This window comes from Python bivittatus, unplaced genomic scaffold (assembly GCF_059951505.1).
Source record: "Python bivittatus isolate LINGU-HERP-01145 unplaced genomic scaffold, Pbiv_v1 ctg000190_np1212, whole genome shotgun sequence".
In the NCBI taxonomy this organism is placed as follows: domain Eukaryota; kingdom Metazoa; phylum Chordata; class Lepidosauria; order Squamata; family Pythonidae; genus Python; species Python bivittatus.
In genome coordinates, this window is record NW_028277042.1 from 14,859,549 (window position 1) to 14,882,371 (window position 22,823).

General features: G+C 40.3%; 1 long non-coding RNA gene across 2 annotated transcripts; it reads left to right on the forward strand.

Annotated features, from left to right (window-relative positions):
• The first annotated feature begins 2,801 nt into the window (after positions 1–2,801).
• On the forward strand, positions 2,802–11,002 carry LOC112542254 (uncharacterized). 2 transcript variants are annotated; one of them, XR_003086062.2, is made up of 4 exons: positions 2,802–2,946; positions 4,157–4,291; positions 5,304–5,762; positions 6,812–11,002. It is a non-coding gene; the product is annotated as an uncharacterized LOC112542254 (long non-coding RNA). The 2 variants fall into 2 exon arrangements; XR_015795281.1 differs by having other exon boundaries at positions 6,816–11,002.
• The last annotated feature ends 11,821 nt before the right edge of the window (positions 11,003–22,823 follow it).

Consider the following 22,823-nt stretch of genomic DNA (forward strand, 5'->3'; position numbering starts at 1 on the left):
GGAAGACAAATGAAAGCCTTTTTCCAACAGAGACTTGGCAGACTTAACTGCAAGTCCCTCCTTCAGCTTCGGGGGGGGGGGCGGTGGTGGGAAACTCCAAAGCAGTGTTTCTCAACCTTGGCAACTTTGAGATGTCTGGACTTCAACTCCCAGAATCCCCCAGCCAGCATGAGGTTGAAGTCCAGACATCTCAAAGTTGCCAAGGTTGAGAAACACTGCTCAAAAGGGTTTAATGATAAGAAGGACCTTGGAGGTCATCTAATCCTACCTGCTGATCTGAAATGGAGGGTACAATGGTCCATCAACGTCTGCATCAGGATCTCCAGCGAAGGAGAACTTGCTACTTCCAACAGTTGCAAGCTGTTGCATTGTTGAACGATTCTTACACTTTCTCCAGGTTTCCTATAGAGAAAGCAACCAGAGTTTCAAAACAGCAACTTCTGTTGTCCTTGAGCATACAACCATGCTGTCTGAAGTTTCAGCGGGGTTCTCGTTTAAAACAACTAGGCCACAAGATTACCTAAAGCAAAGATGAATACTGTACACTCCTTTTGTAGGATGGCCTTTGGGGTATTTGAAGGCACCTATCGCTGCCTTCCTCTTCATCTTCTCCACTTCAAAGACATCCAGCTGTTTCTCTGAATATGTTTTAGCAGGTAGGATTCAGGATAAACTTTATTGCTTGTAATCCCCTCTATCAAGACTGCTGAATATCTTTTTACATAGCGTTGAATTAATGAGACTCATAGTGTTTTCATTGCCATATTCTGAAGAACCACACGTTTGGAGCTTGGGGTGGGCTAATTTAACTGAAATAAGAATCCCAACTGTACTAAAATTCACCATTAACATAGAAAGAAAGGAGAACAACAGATTAGAAAAGACTACTAAGTCTAAGAGAATACCAGCATGGTTAAAAAGCAAAAGCAAAGGTTTTAAAAGCAGAAAGTGGGTGCTTTGCTAATGAGAACCAAAAAAACGAAAAACAGTATAAATGTGCATCAGAAACAGAAATGGGAACAGTTAATAACTGGTTAGGCTTAGTAGTAGCAGTAATATATATAAAAAATAACCATTCAAATGGCCACAAACAAGTTAGCAAATTAATCAAAGTTGTGGTAAATGCAAGATATGAAGATATCAGAGAAAAATGGGTTCTTTCCCTCTCATATGTTAGAAAAGACGAAGTGATGTTTTGAAATGTTTTGAGTCATCTGATAGAGGCATCCTATGGGATGAGACACCACCCTTAGGTGTCTGATTATTGAATTTCACTGGAGGAAAAACATCTGGATCACCTTTACTGGAGCTAGAAACAGTAACACCAAAGTACTTCTAGGAATTTAGACATAGAGACAGAGCCGCAGAATGGCCCCGTGTAATTGTGTTGTAACTGAGCTACATAAGAGGGAGGCCTGGTTCTTCATGTTGGTTAGCTTTTAAAAACTACCAGCTGGGTGAGTGTAAGGGTCTAAGAGGCTGGAATACAGAAGCTTGCAGCTTATAATAATCCAGTGTTGGAGGAGTTTAACAATTTGTTTAGCTTTGGTTTAGAGCTGTTTTCACGAATGATTGAATGCTGCTGTCTGGAACGTGAGTTCCTGATTGCTAATGAACAAAGTGATGGATCTTGTGGCAGTTAGTTTGCCTGAAGTAATATTCATCTTCCTCTCTTTGACTCCTAGATGGTTTTCTGACTGTACTATATGGAGTTACAAGTCTTCACAAGTTATTTGTAGAGGGATGACTGAAACAAGCTGGGGTTTCAAGTCATGAAATTCTAGGTCTTATATATAGAAATTGCTGGCTTCTGGTGTCATGCCCCTGGCTTACAAATTGTCCTTGAGCCAGGGAGAACAAGATGAGGAACCGTTCAATTGGATTCTGAAAAGGCAGGCCTTCACACTAGTTGCAAGGTATAATCATGCCCATTGCTCCTGCCTCTGTTCAGGGATGTCTGGAGGGAATAGTCAAATAAGTCAAAATGTGGACGCAGTGGTGCAGTTGAAGCTCTGCCCGTTTTTTATGTCTGGACCTTCAATCTCACCATTTCTGACCCTACTCTGCGGGCATCTCTGCCTTGCTTCCTGGAGACTGAAACCCTGAGCACTTAGCCCACAGGAATATATCAGCCATAGGCATCCGGAACAGATTTCACATGTGCCTTGACTTTATGACATGAATTGTATATTTTGTGCCACTTGTGTGATGATGTCATGAAATGTGTAACATCATCAGGGTTTCTACCAGGCACACATAAGTCCAACCTATAGGAGAAGAGGATAGCTCCTCTTATGGATCAGTAACTTCTTAAAAAAAATACAAGAGAAAATCAAAGCGGTAAATTTTTGTACCGGAGCATTGAGGAGACTCTAAAACAGACATATTTTGTCCATCCAAGTGCTGAAAAACCCTAGAGCATAATGTTCATTGGAATGAATAACTAGGAAGAAAAGACTTTGTCAGAAGGAAGCACCCCTCTTCCCTTTACTGCTATAGAAAAAAGCTTGCAGTGCACTAACTTCCTTATTCTCTGATAATCCATCATCCTTGTCATCTTAACCTGGTCTCCTGAGATACATCTGGCAAGCGCTGTCTGCTTAAAAGCAAGGATAATTTGAAGAAAGTTAATACAGTGGGATTATGTAAACCATCCAATTTACTATGGTAATATTGAGCATTGCTGGCAGTGTTCTCCTTATTAAAGTGTTGTTTTCTAGATAGCTACAGTGTCATATTACATTGTCCTCAGAGAGTTGGCTCTTTGACCATTGCCCTCCTTTGAAAGGATTTCTGTTTCCTGGAAAGATTCAGCATTACCCACCATGGAGGAATAGTTGGTGAAACTGAAAGAACTTGCTGAGATGGACAAATTGACTTCTTTGATTAGAGAGCAGTCATTATTGACATTTATCAACGACTGGAAACTCCTTATGGACTTCTTGCGTAAGAAAGAAAATGATTTTGTGACTTATGGTTTTGATGATTAGAAAGAATAGGTTATAGAAAGAAGGGAATTATGATGAAATCTTGGAGAGAGTGATTTGATTAGAACTGTATGTATAACTGCCAAGAGGGAGATTGGAAGACACACACACACACACACGAATATACATATTCATGTTTTCTGTTTTTTTTCTTTCTTTTTTCTATCTTCTTTTCTCTGCTTTTTCTATTCTTCTCTTTTCTTTTTTTCTTTCTCACATTTTGTTGTTGTTGTTTAGTCGTTAAGTCGTGTCCGATTGTTCGCACATTTACTTTACTATATTTTTTCTTTCTCTTTTGTTTTCTTTGAATGTATTTATTATCTATGTAAAATATTTTAATAAAATATAGGAGGGAGGGAGGGAGGGAGGGAGGGAAGGAAGGAAGGAAGGAAGGAAGGAAGGAAGGAAGGAAGGAAGGAAGGAAGGAAGGAAGGAAGGAAGGAAGGAAGGATTTCTGTTCCTGACTTCCAGTTCAAAAGTTTTTATCCATGCATGAATAAATATATATTCCAAAGTAAATAGAAAATTATATACAAACCTCTCTTAAGCTCATCTTTTCAAGGCAGTTATCAGGTCTTCCTTATCTTCTCTTTTCTGAACACATAATTCTTTTGGAAAATGCTCCATTGATAGCTCAGCCCAAGAGAAAATTGATCTTTCATCAACTGCATAAAAATATCTTCTTCCATCAAATGTTTTAATCTGTGTGCATGCATGGGAGTGAAAGACATGCCAATTGTGTCTGATGAAGCAATCAGTTATAATCCTTTGCCAACTCTGCCTGTGGTTTTCAGTGGAGATTGCTGGAAAGTGATTTTCTCCCGGTCTCCATATGAGCAAAGACAGGTGCCCTGGCATTGTCCGAACATCTGTGTAGAGGAAAATAAATATCCTGTTCAGTAAGGTATGGAGTAAATCTTGATCAAGCCCGAAGGGATGAGGAGAAACATTACATGGCCCATCCATAGCAAGAAAGTGGTGAGCTATAGGCCTCTCCTGCTTCCTAGCTGGCGATCAGAAGCATTGCCAGATTGGTACCCAGATTGAAATACTGGTCTACAACGCCTTGCCATCTCCATTAAGCATAGTTTGAGCGTGTTGGCTGGGGACGACAAGAACTGTGATGGTGATGATAATTTACAATTATTTATTGTCCTTTTCCACCCCAGTAACAGAAGATCAGCACATCTGGAAGCCACCAGAACAGGAGAAGGCTGTTACTTGTTAATGGATGGTTCCCAGGAGGAAGGAAGGCGGAGAGAAGTGGAAAGCATGTTTGGTGAATTAGCAAGCATTAACAAGAGGTGGATCTGATCAGGGAAATTAAAATGTCATTAGGCTGTGGCTTCGTCCTGTCAGCCTCTTGTAGGGAGAGAATTTCTGTGGGTGGTTCCAATTAAAAGATATGTGAGAAAGTTGTACTACTCTGGCAGAACAATATTCTGCAACAAAACAATATCACTTTGGTGCTTTTCTGAGGCAAGAAAAAGTGGGATGACGCCAGGCAACCTTGAAACTCAGTTCTCTTTTAAAAAAAAGCTTTCATGAACTGGAGCTTTTCATAAAATTTGCTAGTCAGAAAAGATGCTACCAGATGACTTTGGAACACGGCCGTAGACTAACATGGCTCTCTTACCATTTTTTTTTTTTTTAATGGGAACTGATGCCGTTTAAAGCCAGTTGAGCCATGGTTTGAAAGAGGGAAAACTGGTAAGGAGTTACTGCTGCTGTGACTTCCTGATTGAAAAGCTGTGCTACAAGAAGATTTTATAGAGGCCTATTCAATAGTAAGGTCCATTCTGTTTGACAGGGCTTTAATGCACTTGCCGTTAAAATGAGTTTTTCTACTCTTTAGTTTCTTAATAGACATTTAGAAGGTTCAGTTATGATTCCTGAGACTTTACAATGGTGATACGTGGGGTTTGCCCGCTTCAACGTGGACCCTTGGAATATGAAGTGTTGACATAAAAGAGGCCTTGCATGGATGCGCTGGGGAGACAAGGTGCCCCGCTTTTAAAATTGCCTTTCTAGCAGTGAGTTAAAGAGCATCCTGTCGTTCTTGCTCCTTCTCTGCCCACCAAAACATTTTTGCCCACCAGTGAATTTTTGGCCACTTAAGTAGATATCTTCGAATGCATTCTACATGATACATCTGTCCAACATTTATGTAACTGAGTTGATTAATAAAAGTTCACACAACCTGCCTGTTTGAATGTATCTGCCATTGGGCAAAAACGTTTTGGACATGAAATTTTGTCACTAATGGCAGTAAAGATAAGCAAGATAATTTTTTCCAATGTTTTATCTCCTTTTCAGGAAAACCTTCACCTGATGAATTTCTGCTTATCAGGCTGTTGTTAAAGGCACAGGAGCCAATACACTCGAGCAGTTAACAATCCTATGTATTACTTATTAAATCATCATCATCATCATCATCATCATCATCATCATCATCATCATCATCACAATACCTGGGGACAGCAGAATAGAAGAGAAAGAACTGGAGAAAATCAGAAGATACAAAGACCTGCAAATAGAAATAGAAGGACTGTGGTAAAAGAAAGCAAAGATAGTAGCAATAGTAATAGGCGCCTTGGGTGCAATCCCAAAACATCTGGAGCACCACTGGAAGACCATCGGCATTGACAAAATCATCATCAGTCAATTGCAAAAGCCAGCTTTATTTGGGAAAACTTATGTCCTGTGACAATAAACATTGAACACCATCCAGCAACAACATCTGCCTATCCCAGGTCCTTGGGAAGGACTCAATAGGTGGGTAAAAATGCCAAATCCAGTCTAAACATCTGGCTGACTGTGCAACCAACAATAATATAATAAGCATAAGATAAGTGGTGAAAGAATGAAAGGGAAGCTTACAAGCCATCGAGCCAGCTGCTAGTTTGAGTCACTGTACAGACAGGCAGCAAGACGTTTTTAATATAGTGTTTTAATGGGTCACTCTGCAAAAATCAGGCCTGACACAAGTAGCGATTGCAAGTGGGATGCTAGTCCTCAAGATTCCAGGCAAGCCACAGTCTCTCCCAGTTATCCATTTTCTTTCCTAACATATATTCCATGGCCATAGAGCAAAATCAATCTGCTTTAAGCTGCTTACGTGTTTCCTGGATGCCTCTTCAAGCGTAGGCAATAAAGTTTACATTTCATCTCAGAGATTCTCCCCCGCTCCAAAAAAAAGCCCTCCATCCACCAGAAAATGATTGCTCAAACTAGAGCTGTATAATTTTTTTTACTGCTGTTCAGCACAGTACTGTAAAAATATTTCTCTGGAACGTGAAGATGTCTAAAGGGAGGGAGGGAAACACCAACTATTTCTTTATAGGCACGATTTAAGAGGCCAACCATTACCATGCCTGGGACTGACTTGTAAGGGCCTTAGGCAAGACAGATGATAAATTGTGTGCGTGTGTGCTTAAACGTAACGATCGCATCATATTCTAAAATTAAGCTGCAAAGTAGGAAGATTGAATATGAATGTTTAAATGACCTTATAGCTCACATTTGAAAGCGTACCGGTCCGTCTACCAAATTCAGTGCAGGGGTGTCCGCAGGAGATGGTCAGAAACATCAGGATGGTGGCCACACTTGCATGATTGATGCCCGGCCCCTTTGTTATAGGATGCTTTGCTTCAGTGACTTTTGGGGATTTTAGCCTTTTTTTTCCCCTGGCCCATCTAGAGGTGCTCCAGATAGACCTGGGACTTTGATTCATGCTTATGACTGACGACTCAGCCTATGATCAAATGCTTCAACTGTTCTTAGATACCAAGGATGACTTCTACACCTGATCACTTTTCTTTAAGGCAGATATTTGGATTATGCGGAACAGGAAGAGGCGTAAGAGAAGAGAGGCTCAGTCGGGTTTACTGGAAGGAAGAATAAGGTAATGCCCTGGCTCAGAACAGAACATTTGACCTACTTCGCTTGTTAATGGCACATATGAGCCCACAGTTCTTGGCACATCTTGTGACTCTGTGAGTTCAACTGTTTGTGTCTGCCTGCAGGGAAGGGCTTTGCATTTTCAACCATAGTAAAGAGATTGATTGGGCGGTTTTAGTAAAGCCCAGTGGACAAAGTTGTATGGCCAGAAGATGTAGCTGCTGACTCAGCACCAGCAGAAATCGTAAAAGTGGAATAAGGCCCTGGAATGCCCAAGAAGTTGATTCTGGCTGAGCGGCAGTCCTTCCATGTAGGCACCTTCCTCTTTAAAGGCTTAGATATTTAAAAAGCAGGAACAATTTGTCTGTGATAAACAGGGCCACAGCCCAAACATAACTGGGCTTTGATATATTATGCTATCAGTTGAATTGACTGATAGCTGTGAAAGAGCAGACTTTTCCATCTTAGGGTCTTTTTCTTGAGAGTTTAGCACAATTGCATAGGTAAACAGAAAATAAACAATGAGAAGGAAGAACAAACATGCGTAGATGAAACTTAATGTACAGGTAATCCTTGCTTAATGACTGTTTAATGACAGTTTGAAGTTATGACAGCCTTGGAAAAACTGTGTTATGATCTGTACTTGCACTTACAACTGTGACCAACTATCGCACCACCCCTGTGGTCACGTGATCATGATTTGAGACCTTTTTCTGATGGTTGTTAAGTGAATCACCACAGTCATTAAGTGAATCACCACAGTTGTTAAGTGAATCACGTGGTCGTTAAGCAAATTCCAGCAAAACAAGTCTATTGGGGAAGCTGGATTCACTTAATGACTACCTGATTCACTTAATGACCATCGTAAAAATGGTCGTAAACTTGGGTCCAGTCTTGTGGTGACTCACTTAACAACCACCCCACTTAACAACCAATTTTCCAGTCCCTATTGTGGTCCTTAAGCAAGGACTACCTGTAACTGAAACAAGTTTAGAAATTAGATACCGATAATATATAGGATTAGATCCATCCTTAGAGTAGTCCCATTGATTTAAGTGGGTCTACTGTCATTATAACTTAGTTTGAATCTAACCCCTAATTTTATCATGTGTACCAGCATAAAGATAGCCTGGATATAATTTTTTTCATGGAATTTAAAGTTCATTATGTCATTAAAAAAAAACAACTAGAAATCTCTATGAAACTCTGAATATCAGAAATGAATAAAAAATAAAAGAGAAAGAAAAACAATACTGGAAAAGTACATCATTTTAAATTCCTTCCCATTGTATCTTCCCATCATATCAACATGCTTATTGAAATTATTTCTGATTATAGTCCTTACATCAATTATTCCCCCCCTTAAAAACAGTACTCTCAGTGTCTGAATTTGCCTTGTTGTTTAATGTGTGATGTATAGGGGAGCCAATCTTGCTTAAATTTGTAAGCAAGTATAATTTTTAAAGTAGTTCAGAAAAGAAGTATACGACTTTGTTTGCATGCTCTCCATCTTTCCCTTTAGATACAAAGAGAATTGTCAGAGTCAAGATTTTACTCTGGCTTTTTCTGACCTGTTGCTTTTCTTTGCAGGTTTAAGAAAGTTTTCCTCTCAGCTATTTATCATAGACAGGTATCGCCTAATAATTCTTTAATTCCACCTTAGAGGAATCCTACTTTTGAGTGAAGGTTTCATCTCCTTGTTGCCCCTAAGATGCTAACTGCTTGGAGGCAGGCATATGTCCTAAACAACTTGTGGCAAAACTAAATTGATAGTAATTTTATCTCCCAAGAATAAATGCAAATGGAGCATCTGAGTTGCCTGGAGTGGTTTGGCAAAGTGCCAGCTTAACTGCAAATGTTCCTTGGCTAAATTGGATCCAGATGTTTACATGGCATAAAATATTAACAAACATCTCCTGGGGCAGGCAATTGTTATTGAGCTAGGAAATTAATAAATGGAGCAAAGAGAAAAATCATTAGGAATCATTTTGGGCCAAACATCTACTCTTTATTTGTTTGTTCTAATAAAAGCAAGACATATTACTCTAACTTAATTAATTAGAGCCATTTTAAACTGGTGTTTGCCTGGATTATTACCTTGATCTGTCCAGTGTAACATCCTCCCTCCCCAACTTTCCTCACAATTCTTTATTTATTTCATTAGAAGGATAGGCCTGGATTAACTTTTCCATTAAAGATTGTACAAGTCAAATTTAGCATGTAAGTTTTCCATGGGCTCCTGGGGGGCTGTCACTGCATCTAGAGATTAATCTTGTCTTATTCTTCTAAACTAGAAATTCTTACTGCCACCCCAAGCTTAATCGAATTTTTGAAAGGACCTCACAGTGCATAATTGATTTATATCTGAGTAACACTGTTTTCCTCGGCATCCATGAAATTGTTAGGAAAATCGTGAATCACAGCATCGTCTGCTTTGCACCCCCACTTTTTAAAGATTTGGGCAGGTAAGCATGTGCCCCATAATTGAAGTCTCGGCCTTTTTCCCTTTTCAGCTGCCTTGAAGAGAGCTTTGTCTAGTATAATGTATAGGAAAGAAGAGCATCAACTGCCAAATCTCGCTCTTTGTTGCCAAACGGAGAATTGCTATCCGTCACCATCTGCCACTGTTCTTTGTCTGTATGTAATTTGATTCTTAACATTACTAAGATACTTAAGTAGGAAATTCTTTCAAAAGTGTTTAAAGGAACAGCGAAACTGGTTCTGTGGTTTGGAAGTGCATGACAAATCGATGACCTCAATGGAGCTGTCCCAAAGGTGCCTTATTCATTCGTCACATTTTTGCCCATTCAAGGTGGACAATCCTGCAGAACAATTCTTTTTTTGGATAAAATGTATGTTGGTTCAGAGAGGAGCAGAAATGTGACCAAAACAACTTGGTTTGCCTCAAATATTACGCCTGTTTTGAATATGCAGAATATGCATTTGAATAAGATTTGGGGGAACAGGTCCTGCTGAAAGAATTGAGATTCCCAAGTGATGGAAAATCCTTAAACTGTGATGCTCCTGGCAATTGCCTAGTTTGCCTGCATTCCCTGTTCCAACCTGCTGCCTTCCAAATATGTCGGAACTAAAATTCCCAGGCAACGTTGGGATTACCTGAAATGATGCATATATGCATTTGTGCCTTTGAGTCAGTATTGACTCCTGGAGACTGCCTGGACTAGTCTCTGCAGTTTTCTTGGAAAGATTTCAGAAGTAGTTCACCATTGTCTCCTTCCTAGGGCTAAGAGAGAGAGAGAGAGAGAGAGAGAGAGAGAGAGACAGGCCCAAGTTCACCCAGCTGGCTTCATGCCTAAGCCGGGACTAGAACTCACACTCTCTTGGTTTCCAGCTTGGTGCCTACACCAAACTGGCTCTCTACTTGAAATGAAGCAAGCTAAAATGATTATGACTAAGGACTGAAGAATAGAAGATATTAGGTTGGGGAAAGCTGGCCTGCATGAGGGAGCCAGTCCTGAGTCTTGGTCCTTGGAAGATCAGAAGAATAGGAGTGATGGAACTAGAGAGAATCAAAGAATTAAGAGGAGGGATGAGCTAGTACGTTGTGAAACAATATTTGTAACTAGAAAGTTAACAGACTGCTTGGGAAAAGTAAGGAAGTATTTCTAGCTAGCCAGTTTGAATAGGAGCCAAGATGGAGATCTGTAGAAAGGATGTCTTTCCACAAATTGCCCAACAAAGAAATGATACAGTAGAAAGGAAGATCTCAAGACTGCTTGTTTGGGACCCAGTTCTAATGGTGAGGTGCTTCAATCCAACTCTGGACTACATCCTTCTACTTGGCCAGCTGGAAACATCACTGGAAGACTGGTTCTTTCAGTTATTAAATCCACAAATGTATCAATAAAACACCCGGTACCACATGGTACTATTTTATGATATTATCTACAAATATAATTGTACTGTGAAACTTTGATTGTACTTTAATATGTTGTAGCTAGCACTAATCTAGAGGATTTATCAAGTGTGCAAACCTGAAAAAAAAATACGTTGAACTGCCCCACCCCACAAAAGAAGCCTTGGATGTGACATCTCAGAGGCCTCCTCAAACATTGCCACCCAAATGTCATTTTAATGTAACTGGAATAAATGCCTAAATACAGCACTTATCAAATAATTGTATTTAAATTTTGATTGGATAGAAGAATTAATATGTTGTCAATTTCATACATGCTCATGGTGGCTGACCAACAAAAAATTAAGAGATCCGTCCTCCAACATAAATATGTAAACACAATGTCATGGTAAAATATAAAATAATACTCATTTGCAGCAATAACATTGAAACATTCATGATAATAACCAAACTGGTTGATAATATCAGGTATCGCAATCAATTCATAAATTGTCAGCACTGTTCCAATCTCACAAGAACGATACAGGCCAATCCTAAATTTACCATCAACAATCACCAGCAAGACAACATTAAACCACCAAAGGACCTTCAGTTCAGTTGTTAATGCTTTTCAGAAGGCTGTCATGTAAACTGACCTCCCCACCCCTGCTTGCAATTTCTAGATCCTGACTTTTAAAACTCAGAACCAGAAACAACCAACCCTTGCTGTACTTCCAGGTCAAGTGTGGCCTTGGCCAGAAAGCCTAATTAAAAGGATGGTCCCATGCAGCCAAAGCTTTGTGGAATTCCTGCCACATGGAGGCCCACCAGACTGCATCCTGAATAAGGTTCAGACAGTTTTTGTAGAGGGACTTGGGAGCTGCAAAGAATTGGGTGTCCTTGGCTTTGTGTTGCCTGCCTGTGTTGCTAAAAATGTAGTGCTACACCTGTTTCCTTAGGAAGTAACCCCCACTTTCCCCCTGATCCAATCTTAAGTTGACTGCCAACCATCTTTCATTTGATGAATCATAATATTTTAATCATCATTGGCTCAGTCCTTCCCCTGAAGTTGGCTGAACATTAGACAACATCTGTGGAATGCAGCCAATTAAAACCTGCACTTCAGAAATACTCCTATGTTTTCTTTTACTCCTGAATCCTGGATTTCCTCCAGTTTATTTAGCTGGCACATTTATGTATTTATTTATTTGGGCATTGCCATAATAATAATTAATTAATATGGACATTCCTGGATTTCTCCCCACCCCGTTGGCACTTTTGCAATAGTTGCCCCCGTGAGCTTGATTTACAGCGTGAACTTACACCTGGGAAAGACCAGAAACTTAAGAAGTCCTTTTCTTTCATTTTACCAAAGGAAATATAGCTGTTTGCATAATGAGGAGAAGACGCTAGGTTGATTTCTGGCTGTTGACTTAGTAGCTGTATCTTAAATCTGTGTCAACATGAAGTTACACAGACTTGGCGAGAGGGAGAAAAGAGACATCTGAAGTTCATTAGCTCATTTTCCTCAATCTTCTTAAGAAAGAAAAGCCTAAAATATATTAGGGTGAAGGGGCAGAGGCTGTTTTGAGCTACCTAAATGAACAACTGCAGGGTTCATTCGGGAACAAGTACAGGCTATGGACATGTTACATTCATTTTGACTGTAAGCCCAGAACAGTCTTGAAGGATTTTGATTCCCATCTTTCCTTTACTGGCCAGATATCCATAATCCATCCATCCATTCAACCCATCCATCCATTCCCCATGCTGGCTAGGGAATTCTGGGAGTTGAAGTCCAGACCTCTTAAAGTTGGCAAACACTGCTCTAGAATGTGCAGATATCGCTGAAATGCTCTGACATCATAGCACCCAAACCAATGAATGCAAGGGGAGTCCAGTATGAAGCTTATGCACAATTGGCTCATTAGCCTAGGATTTATTAAAATGCTAACGGTTTCATATGTTCAGTGGCCCCTAGCCTTGTTCGGTCCCATCCTTCCAATTATCTGCAGTATCCAAGGCTGACCCGTTGACCCATACCAAATGCTCATCTAAAGTGGGAAACCAGTCCATGAATTCAACGATGAGCTGTGACACTTTTAAAAGAAGAAACGTTAAAAACAATATTATGCACCTTTACATGCCCTAAAATTGCTCACAGAAATACATCGGATATAATAGTTTCTTAGTTGCCAGTTTAAAAAAAACAAGAGAGATTAATCTCACATCTTCACATGAAACTAAAACTGATTTGCAAATAAAAATGAGAGTTATGTTAACTGTTGTGTGCTTGTAGAAACGGGGGAAAAAAAAACAATTTCCCTTTTCAATCCGGAAAATATTTAATTGGTTTTTAAACGATGCCTCCATTAACAGCCTTTATTGTTGCTACCAAATTGGGATTGTGTGAATTTACTAGTGTGTTGGGCTATTGGTCTGTTGCATGTAATCCATGAACAGGAGAGTGTCATCTGAGCTTTGCTTAGACCTCCCAGATCCATGGGACTTTTGTTTAAAGTTAGCTTTTGATACCTCGTTGTGAACGTTGTAAAATATTATGGCTTACAGTACTGAGAAAATTCATGACTGAAAATAGATTCTGACTCTGCCACTGTCAGCGGATCTGAAGGCCTGTCAGTACTGAAGTCCATGGAGATGACAACGCTTCCAGCAAAAGAATTTTACATTGCTGTAATCCTAGATCATCTGGCCACAGGTTCAGTTTGACAGTCTTCTGTTCAATGAGATATCAAGTGATCCTCTTTCATTGGAAGAACTTTCTGAGTCTTCTTTCTGGAAGCTATTTTTGCAGGACTTCTCTTTCTAGCAACTCCAAGGGGGTTCCCATGCCGGACTGGCCATACTTTGCTTGATCTTGGTTTGTTGAACAAGCTATCGTGCAAGATTGCCAGTTCTGGGTTCAAGGATTGTGTGAATTCAAAAGCAAACAAAAACGGGTTTATGACTTTATGTGACTCGTGCACTCCATTGGGCACGTTAAAGTGTCAACAGAAGCTAATATGCGTAGCTTGGGGTTGAACTGTGGAGTCCTTGGGGTTCTCTGAGCTTGGCTGTTTTCTTGCAAACGTTTCGTTACCCGGCTAGGTAACATCTTCAGTGCTACTGAAAAAAAAAAGTCAAGATGGTGTCAACTACACAATTGAAGCCCTGCCCCTTTCTTATATAGGATGCACACGAAAAAGGAAGGGGCTTCAATCATGCAGTCATGACCACTATCTTGACTTTTTTTTTAAACTATTCCCCCCTACTTAAAAGATAGGTCTCTTGTAAATGAGGCTTTCTATAAATCAGGAGTCTTCCCTCAGATATTGGAGCAGGATTCACACATTGCAACAAAGCGAGGAAGCCCAGGTGCTCAGTCCAAAACCAGACAAACCACATTACACTTCAACGTGCCCAACGGAGTGCACAAGTCACATAAAGTCATAAACCCGATTTTAGATTTTTTTGCCCCCGCCCCTGCCAAGACCCTTATGGGTAAGGGTTCTTTCTGCTGATAGACAACTCTAGGAAATTTCAGTAGGGTGGAGCATCTTTCCCAGACTGTTTTGAACATGAAACGCTTTTGAGAATGAATGATCTAGGATCATTTTGTATGTGGGGATTTTTTTAAAAAAAAAATCATAAGAACGAGAAACAGACTTTTAAAACTCAAAAGATGCAACTACCTGGCTGCTATTCGCTTAATATTGTGAGTGGCATGGAGTAAACAGCTGCCTGAACATGATAGACTGGCAGATACTCATTTGATTTGATTTGTTTTTTTTAATTGCTAGGACATTGTTGAAATCTTTAACAACCTGCTAATATTTTACTGCCATCACTCCCTTTACTTCTTAAGTTGCTCCTATCGCGTTAGCCCTTTCAAGCGCTCTTTTGTTCCGTATGGCTTAAATATCTTTTTGTTTAAAAAGAATGACAGGATATTTGGATGGCTATGAAAAGTGGCATTCTCTATACAGCCTTCTAGACTGCCACTGCAAAATTTATTTTTATTCTTCTGTCAGTCTCTGTGTTGCTTTTTTGGAACCGTCCAATAAAGGGAGTACTTGTATCCTAACCACTGAGCAATTACTCCTAATTGACTAGGTTATCTATGCACCCTTTGTTATCTTGGCATTTCCCGTGATAGCATGCATGCTACGAAGCTGGTCCCAGAATCAACTGACACTTTTACTTGTTCTTGTGCTGCACAGAAAGATCTTGGCCTCAGTTCATAATGCATGAGCTGCTAGCCTTAGTTACCAAGTAATGTAACGGAGCTGCCAATCTTCTAGCTAGACCTTTGCTATAGCTTATTTCAATTTCTTTTCAGCCATATTTTAAAATATAAAACCATGCCATTTTCGACCGCCGGTAAAAAACCCAATCGCCCGCATGGAAACCAACTTCAAACCTTATAGAATGTGCCTCGCAAAATTGTCAGTTAAGAGGTGAAATCAAGTCTTTATCCGTGTCTCCAAATGCCATGAATAGATAGGACAGAGACACGTTGGCACGCTGTGAAGGCAAGTTATGAAGTGCTATCCTCAGACGTTCTACCATGACATCTACCGTGATCGTCAGCCTTCCTCAATGTGGCAGCCTTTAAATTTCCTCGTCCCTGATGATTTCTGGAATAATGAAAATTTATTTATTTTTATTTATTTTATTTACCAAATTTCTCCCTCGCCCATCTTCCCCCAGTGGAGGAGCTCTGGGCGACTCACACAGAACATTAAAAACATAAATATATATAAATACATAAAACATCAATATATCTTGATATATTGAAAACTACATTGAGAAGCTCTGTGTGCTCAGTCAAGACCACAAGGATCTCTGAGAATGAGAAGATATCATCCTTGACCTCAACGGGGAGAGTCAGTAGCTCAGGCTGAAGTGCTTTGCGTGCAGAAGCTCCCAAGTGAATTAAAACTACAATATCTTTTTGTAGACTAGAGTATCTAGAAATGGACATCTGCAAAGCTCGATTAAAGCTTCTGGTATAGTCAGACTAAGAATAGGAGCAGCTGCCAAATTAACTAGACCCCATTTATTTTAATACCTATTTGGAAATTGGATTCTTTCAGATCAGTTTGAACAGTCCAAAATCTAGGTCTGATGTAGGCTTCTATCATCTCAGAATCTTCCAGGATGCAGCTCCTTGGGATTCCAGAAACTTAACACTTCTGCAGAATAATGGTTTGCTCCAAACTGGAGTCAGAAAACATCTTCTAGAGGCCTTCAGAGATTGGTCTGTGGCTCTAGTATTGTATTATGATAGATGTGATGTCATGCTACAAACATAGTAACTTGTCTTTTTCCAGGTGATGCTATTTGTTAATCAGGTGCAAGGATGTCCAGTCTAACAGGCATGAAGAGCTCTAGAGGTGAATATGTGTAGCTCAGGATTGAACTGTGGAGTCCTTGGGGTTCTCTGAGCTTGGTTCTTTTTTTGCAAACATTTCATTACCCGGCTAAGTAACATCTTCAGTGCTAAAATGGGATGGAGTTTGCTCTCTCCCAAGGGCTCCACGAAGAGCTCTTTTCCAGGGTTTCTGGCCAAGGTGTTCCCATCCCCTTCTGTGTGATCGTTCCAGTAGAAGATGCCAGGAATTCATTTGGGAGCTTCTGCATGCAAAGCACTTCAGCCTGAGCTACTGACTCTCCCCGTTGAGGTCAAGGATGATATCTTCTCATTCTCAGAGATCCTTGCAGTCTTGACTGAGCAGACAGAGCTTCTCAAATGGGAATATGCTGGATGTTCTGAAGGAGAGAATCCTGCTCAAATATAGTTCCATACGTAAACAGAGATCTCTGCATGCACAAACGTTGGCTGGATAAATTTCACTAAGCTATAATCTGATTTGTTTTGTTCTGGTTTAGCATCCTATGTAACCCAGCCAGTCATGTTTAGTATGTTTGATCGTTATCTTGGTCCACATCTCCAGGTGTGAACCTTCTACTGCCTTCAAAAGCCTCGGAGAAATTTAATCCCGTGAGGCTACATGATACTGACATCTAGTTTCATAAATTGCATTTTTGCACTGACTGAGGTACAGTGGTTGAATTGTACCCATGTTCTAGTTCCCCCTTGATTATGTAACTCGCTGGGCGATTTGGGGCCAGTCCCTCTCTCTCTCAGCCCAGCCTGGTTCACAGGGTTGCTGTTCTGAGAATAAAAAGAGGGGGTACTGTGCCACCCTGTGCCAGGGTGGGCCCCCTGAGCTTTCAAAGAAAAGGCAGGATATAAATACTGAGACGATTTTAAATGGAGATGTCAGGGGAAAAGCCTGAGGACCATCTCTGTCTGTCTAAATGGAAATCAGATTCTCTGACGCGGATCATGACGAAGGCTTTGAATTCAGCCTCCTAGGTGAAAATAGCAACGTTAGCAAAAAGAGCGCATGTCAATCCGTACAATCAATTCTTTTAAAAAGCAGGCCTCATTTCTTCTCCCTCTGTTCCTGTGAGTCACTAGCCAACACCTTTTAGCCTACTGCGGGAAGCACAGATGGAATGGGGCAGAAGCCAGAAAGAAAAAGTAAGATGGTGGCTGTGGGCGCATGAGTGAAGCCTTGTCCCTTTTGTGGGTGTGGACAAAAGGGTGGGGAGTTGATTGCGTGCCACAGCCACTATCTTGCTTCCCCCCAGACACCAATGGCAGGAAGGGTACCCTGTGGCCCCCATGTTGCCTTCTGCAGTCCTTAGAGCCACTCCCACCCCAAACTGCTGGAAACTGATAGTACTTCCCACCATTTTTGCTAAACTACATGAAAACTAGCCTTTAGCAGGTGACAGCACCTAGCTAATCCTGTCTGGGCTTAGAAGCTAACCAGGAACAGGTTGGATAGTACTTGGATGGGAAACTACCAGAAAATCTGAGCTGTAGGCTAGACTGGGAAGTTGAACAGACTTCCCAGAAGACAATAGCCAACTGTTTCTGCCTTGTTGCCAGCAAAATCTTCTGGATATGTCCTTTAAGTCAGCAGAAGTCACACTCAGCGGGAAGGACACTTTACTTTTAGCCCGAACTCTGAATTTAAAATAGGCATAGCCCTGTTAAACAAAGAGAACGACATTCCCAAACTTGCCCCCTTGCGTGTCTTTTGGCCCCACCCACCCAGCTGGCTTCCCAAATGCTGGTCAGCTTAGGGTTCAATGTGGGGTATGAACCCCCACTCACCCATTGTGTTAATTGGATAATTTGTTGAAACAAGCCCAGAACACAGCTTGTAAGTACTGTATGTAGATATATGTGTATGTTTATTTGCATGCAAGACAATCAAGCAGCAGTTGCTGTTTTCTTCTCAGTATGAAATATTCATCTTTGGAGGCTTCTTGTAAGCCAGCAAAGGCTTGATGCCACATTATGTAAGATACTCTCCAGAGAAACCCTGGGTTCCATCCTGCTGATGGTGTAACAAGGCAAGTATGAGCCAAGGACACTCTCCCCCCAGCGCAGCCACATAATGTTGGTTGGCTTTCTGACAACGTCTGCTGGCAGTTCTCTTTGGTCCTTTTAGAGTAAACAAAGCTTTCAAGTGCCTTCTATTATTTTATACATGCCAAATGCTTGTGGTTGGGTAATATCAAACCCTTCCAATTGTACAGACTGGCCTGAAAGATTAATTACACATCTCACCAAGGCCAGGGAGCCTGTGATCAAATGTCCTGAATGCTTGCTCCATCTGCTGTCCTCCAGCAGTGTGGATGGGCAACTTCAAAGCACTGGGTGCTCTTTTGTCTTAATTTGAGCTTGGATTGGACCACTGTTCTAAGAAAGGGTGCCTTTAGGTAGAGAAGAAGAGGATCCAGGAGTTCATAGTCCTGCTGTTCACTTACTTTTATCTTCTGCTTTGAGCCAAGGGTATGTCTCAGTCAGCAAGATCCAGTTTCTGTCCTGGTTTGAGTTATGCATACAATAAACTAAATAACAGTATATTGGAACTTCATCACAATTATTTTGAGACAGATAGATGGTAGGATGGATAGATGGATAGATGGATAGATAGATAGATAGATAGATAGATAGATAGATAGATAGATAGATGGTAGATAGAATAAAGAAAGGCCTATACAAGAGAAATATGAGATATGGAGTATGAACTAGATTTAAAAATGTAGAGACCATATTTTTTATTTTTCCAAGAGAAACTTTACAAAGTAGTTGGAAACTTTTGTGGTTTCAAGATCTCTTCACTGACCAAGATGATTAAAAATTTAGCAAAAAAAAAAAAAAAAGAGGAAGGGAAAGATTTGATCAATAAATACTGTTTTTAGCAGGTTACATTCTTCAGTGGAGTGGTGCAATCTCCAGATCTAAAAAGGGTTCATATGTGATATTAAGTTGCACATAGAACTTTCCCAAAACTCGCTGGGAAGAAATAAGAAAACGTTGGTTCCTCATTTTTAGACAACTTAAGGTCAAATGATAAAATTGAAATCTTTTCCTTTTTTTGCAAGATGCAACTATCTCTGAGCATGAAGAAAAGAACTCCCCTAGGCTGCCTTTATATTATGAAATACAAAGATAGCGTTTACGTTGTTGTACTACATGAGCAAATTAATATCACCACAAACTTCACAATTTAATTCTTGTGCCAATGGGAGTGCATAAAGGCTGGGTAAGAAAGCTTGTGCCTGGGTAAAAAAGGCATGTGCCTATTTTCTTTCTGCCTTCTTGCCTTCCCAAAGATTACAGGGGGTCCTTCAATGATGTGAAAGAGTCACCAGAAGAAGAAGCCTGAATTCTTCTCAACCTTTTTCATGTTTTTGAGACAGCTTAAAGGTGGATCTGAAGCAGGAAGTCCATGGGAGGCAAACTGCTCCCTTTTCCACCCATAATGTTGTTACCCCTACCTCTAAATCCCACCATCGATTTTTGATGCCAAGATCCCTGAATTATTTTGGTAGAATGTGTGTTTGCAGGATTTCTGGAGGTTTTAATGATGGACATGGGAACAAGTTTCTCCTCCTTCTGTTCCTTATATTTTAACCCTTCCCCAATATACAATCAGTTATATTACTGCCAAATTTGCAGTGCTGTTCAGGTACACAAGGCCCTTGCTTGCTTGTTGCTGCTTGAGTTTAGGCCAACTCTGCACTTACCCTTCCAAAGACATGGTGTTTTCAAGGTTCTACCTCCATCTGGTGGTAATAGTTTATATATGCTTTTTTCCCAGGCTCAGCTGCAGGAGAGTTTCCAAGCAAGCGAGAGGCTCACGCAGCCTACAGCGTTATCATCTAACTCAGGGTTTATCAACCTGGCAACTTTAAGACATGTGGACTTCAACTCCCAGAAATCCCCAGCCAGTGATCTAACTTTATCTAGGGCTTTCTCTAACCTGAGATGCAAGATCTCCACGCATTACGTTTCTGGGAAAGGAATAGATGCGAGACCCCTGAAACTAGTCTCTTGCAATAAGCGTCTGAAATCAGGATTCAAGACTAAATAAAGTTTGTCTATTTCTGATGAATGTCATTCTTTCCATATCCCAGATAAGTATCTAATGTCTTGTCGAAGGCCCGGAAGACCCACACCAGTCATAAGCATCTAATGTTAATGATTTTAGTAATTCAAGCACTAGTATACATTCTGGATCTGAGCTCAAATGAGTTAGGGTGCTTTCCCTGCTCCTTTCAAACATTTAAATGTTTGTAACATTGTACTGTAAATTTAAATATATCTTGAGAAGTCCCTAAAGCTGGGAAACATCGCAGAAAAGAGGACGACGTGTACAGCAGTAAGGTGGATGGACTTGATCACAGTGGTGATGGATCCACCATTGGAAGATCTCAATGGCCAGGTTGGGGGGTCAGATTTTCCTGCAGAAAATCTATATGGTTCCTAAGAATTCACACCAACCTGATGACTCATAATCAATCAAGTTTAAAGACATTTCTTTAAAAAACGCTCTATTCATATTCTTACAGTAATAATTCCTAACTATTAATTCATCAGTTAAGGTCCTTTAATCAGGTGAATTAATTTTAGCTGCCTGTTAGGCAACTAAAATTCTTCTTCCTCAAAAGAAGAAAACACTTGGATAGGGTCAAAATGTGATAGGTGCTATATAGGAATATCTTAAGGATATTTTGTCATAAAGTGAACGCCTTCTCGTTTAGGCAGGTATTAGTTTTATCAGAATATCTTTTTATCTGCTTAGTTTTATCTCCTACACCTTTCACTATTTTTTTCTTTTACACACAATATTTGGATTGCATTGTGTAGGGTTTAATTGCATTTTAGGGCTGGATTTAATTCTTAGGCAGACCATAGAAATTTATATAAACATATTTTTTTGTATAGTAGTCTCTGAAGATGACATCCCTAACATCCAAAGTATTAAAACAGCGGAACAATGAATGCTGAGAAAGCTTTAACATCTAAAGCAGTGTGAGCAATTAGACACTTCGTACCAAAATGTCGTTACATTTCTGTATTTTGTAAATTTTGTTTCATCAGACAGCTAGCCCAGGAGGCACGTGATTGGGTTTGTGGCTCACAGAGATCTAATATCTTGTCATTGTTCCCAATCTTCCAAGATTCACTGTTCTAGGCTGCAATGGCTTTTATCAGTGGATCCTACAGCCAAGCTTGAGTGTATTAAGCAAAATTTTCCAGACTCCTTGGCCATTTAGAATTAGTTGGGCAAGCTAAGAGAAACAGCTCAAGGTAGAATAACTTTCCCCAATTAGAAGAACATGTTCTTCAAAGACACACACACTTCTTGAGGATCCTTCTGCCTGACCAATAAGCAACATTTACTGGACGATTCATTATTTCATCATTAATATTTCCTGTTGAGGTATGTGTTCCCCTCATATTCCTCACATTTTAGCCCCTGATGGGACGGACAGGTTCTGGTAATTCCTACTCTGCTGTTATTATTTAAGCCTGGTGAATGGGCAATTACTTAATCTTAAATCCAGTCGCTACTGTATTTCTCCTGCCTGTTTTTTGTGTTTCGCTCCATGATTACTCCAAGACTCAGTTTGCTAACAAAACTTACAGCCTGGATGTGCATTCACAATATATAGGTGCCATTTCTTCATAACACTCTCCACTATACCCTAGAACTATATTATCTGCTAAAAAATGACCCTAGGATCTGGGAATCTTGCAATGGCTGTTTCAACTAGATGGCATGACAGAACCTGATCAGTGGGCAGAGGAAGCAGTGGTCAAAGCATGCCAATTGTAGGGCCCCCACACCAACATTCATAGGAGCATTTCAAAATCCAGGATCTGGTAGGATAAGCACCCAACATCAATACAAGACCCAGATGACCGTGTTACCAATTACCAGAACTTTTCATAATGGCGATTTCCAGCAATTTGACTTGCAAGCCCATTGAGTCAGAGGACTGGGGAAAAGGCCAGTTTAGACGGGTAGTTTGATCAAATAATTAACTAAGCTGCTTTGTAATCCACCTTGGATAAGATTCATGAAACAATGCAGGTCTTCCTTCTTGGAAAAGTGACTGGCCAAACTTTCAGCAGATGGGAGTCAACTAATTAGCAACATACCGAGTCTCTGTATAATTAGAGGGGAAGTTCCCAGCAGAACCTTGCTTGTATAATCCGACTGGACCACATTCAGTTGGCAAATTGTCATTCCAAGTCTCTTTATTTCTCATGGATAGTTTGTAGATAAATCTTGAGTACACTTCCTTGTTTTCTTTTAGCTAACTTGGCTGAAATGGTTTCATAAGACTGCTTCCTGTTGATTGGTTCAACGTTGCTTTGACTATTAGCAAAAGGATTCAAACATCTCGCCCCCGCCCCATTTTAGGGTGTGCATATGTGTAGACCAAACAGAAAACTTTTGTCCTGAGCTTCACAGCTTGAACTAATCAAAGGCTGCTAGCTCCGGCCATCCCCCGCCCTGAAAAAAAAAATTATCTTGTTCCCACCTAGAAAAAAAATGTTGCAAGCTTTTTTATCTTTCACAGGACATTTCAAAAACATGCTTGGCAATTGTTGAAAGGATTACCTTTTTAGCAATTCTTCTTGTGGTATGGAACTGAAATTAATTTTGCCCACAGCTTCTTCGAAGTAAAGAAAGCTA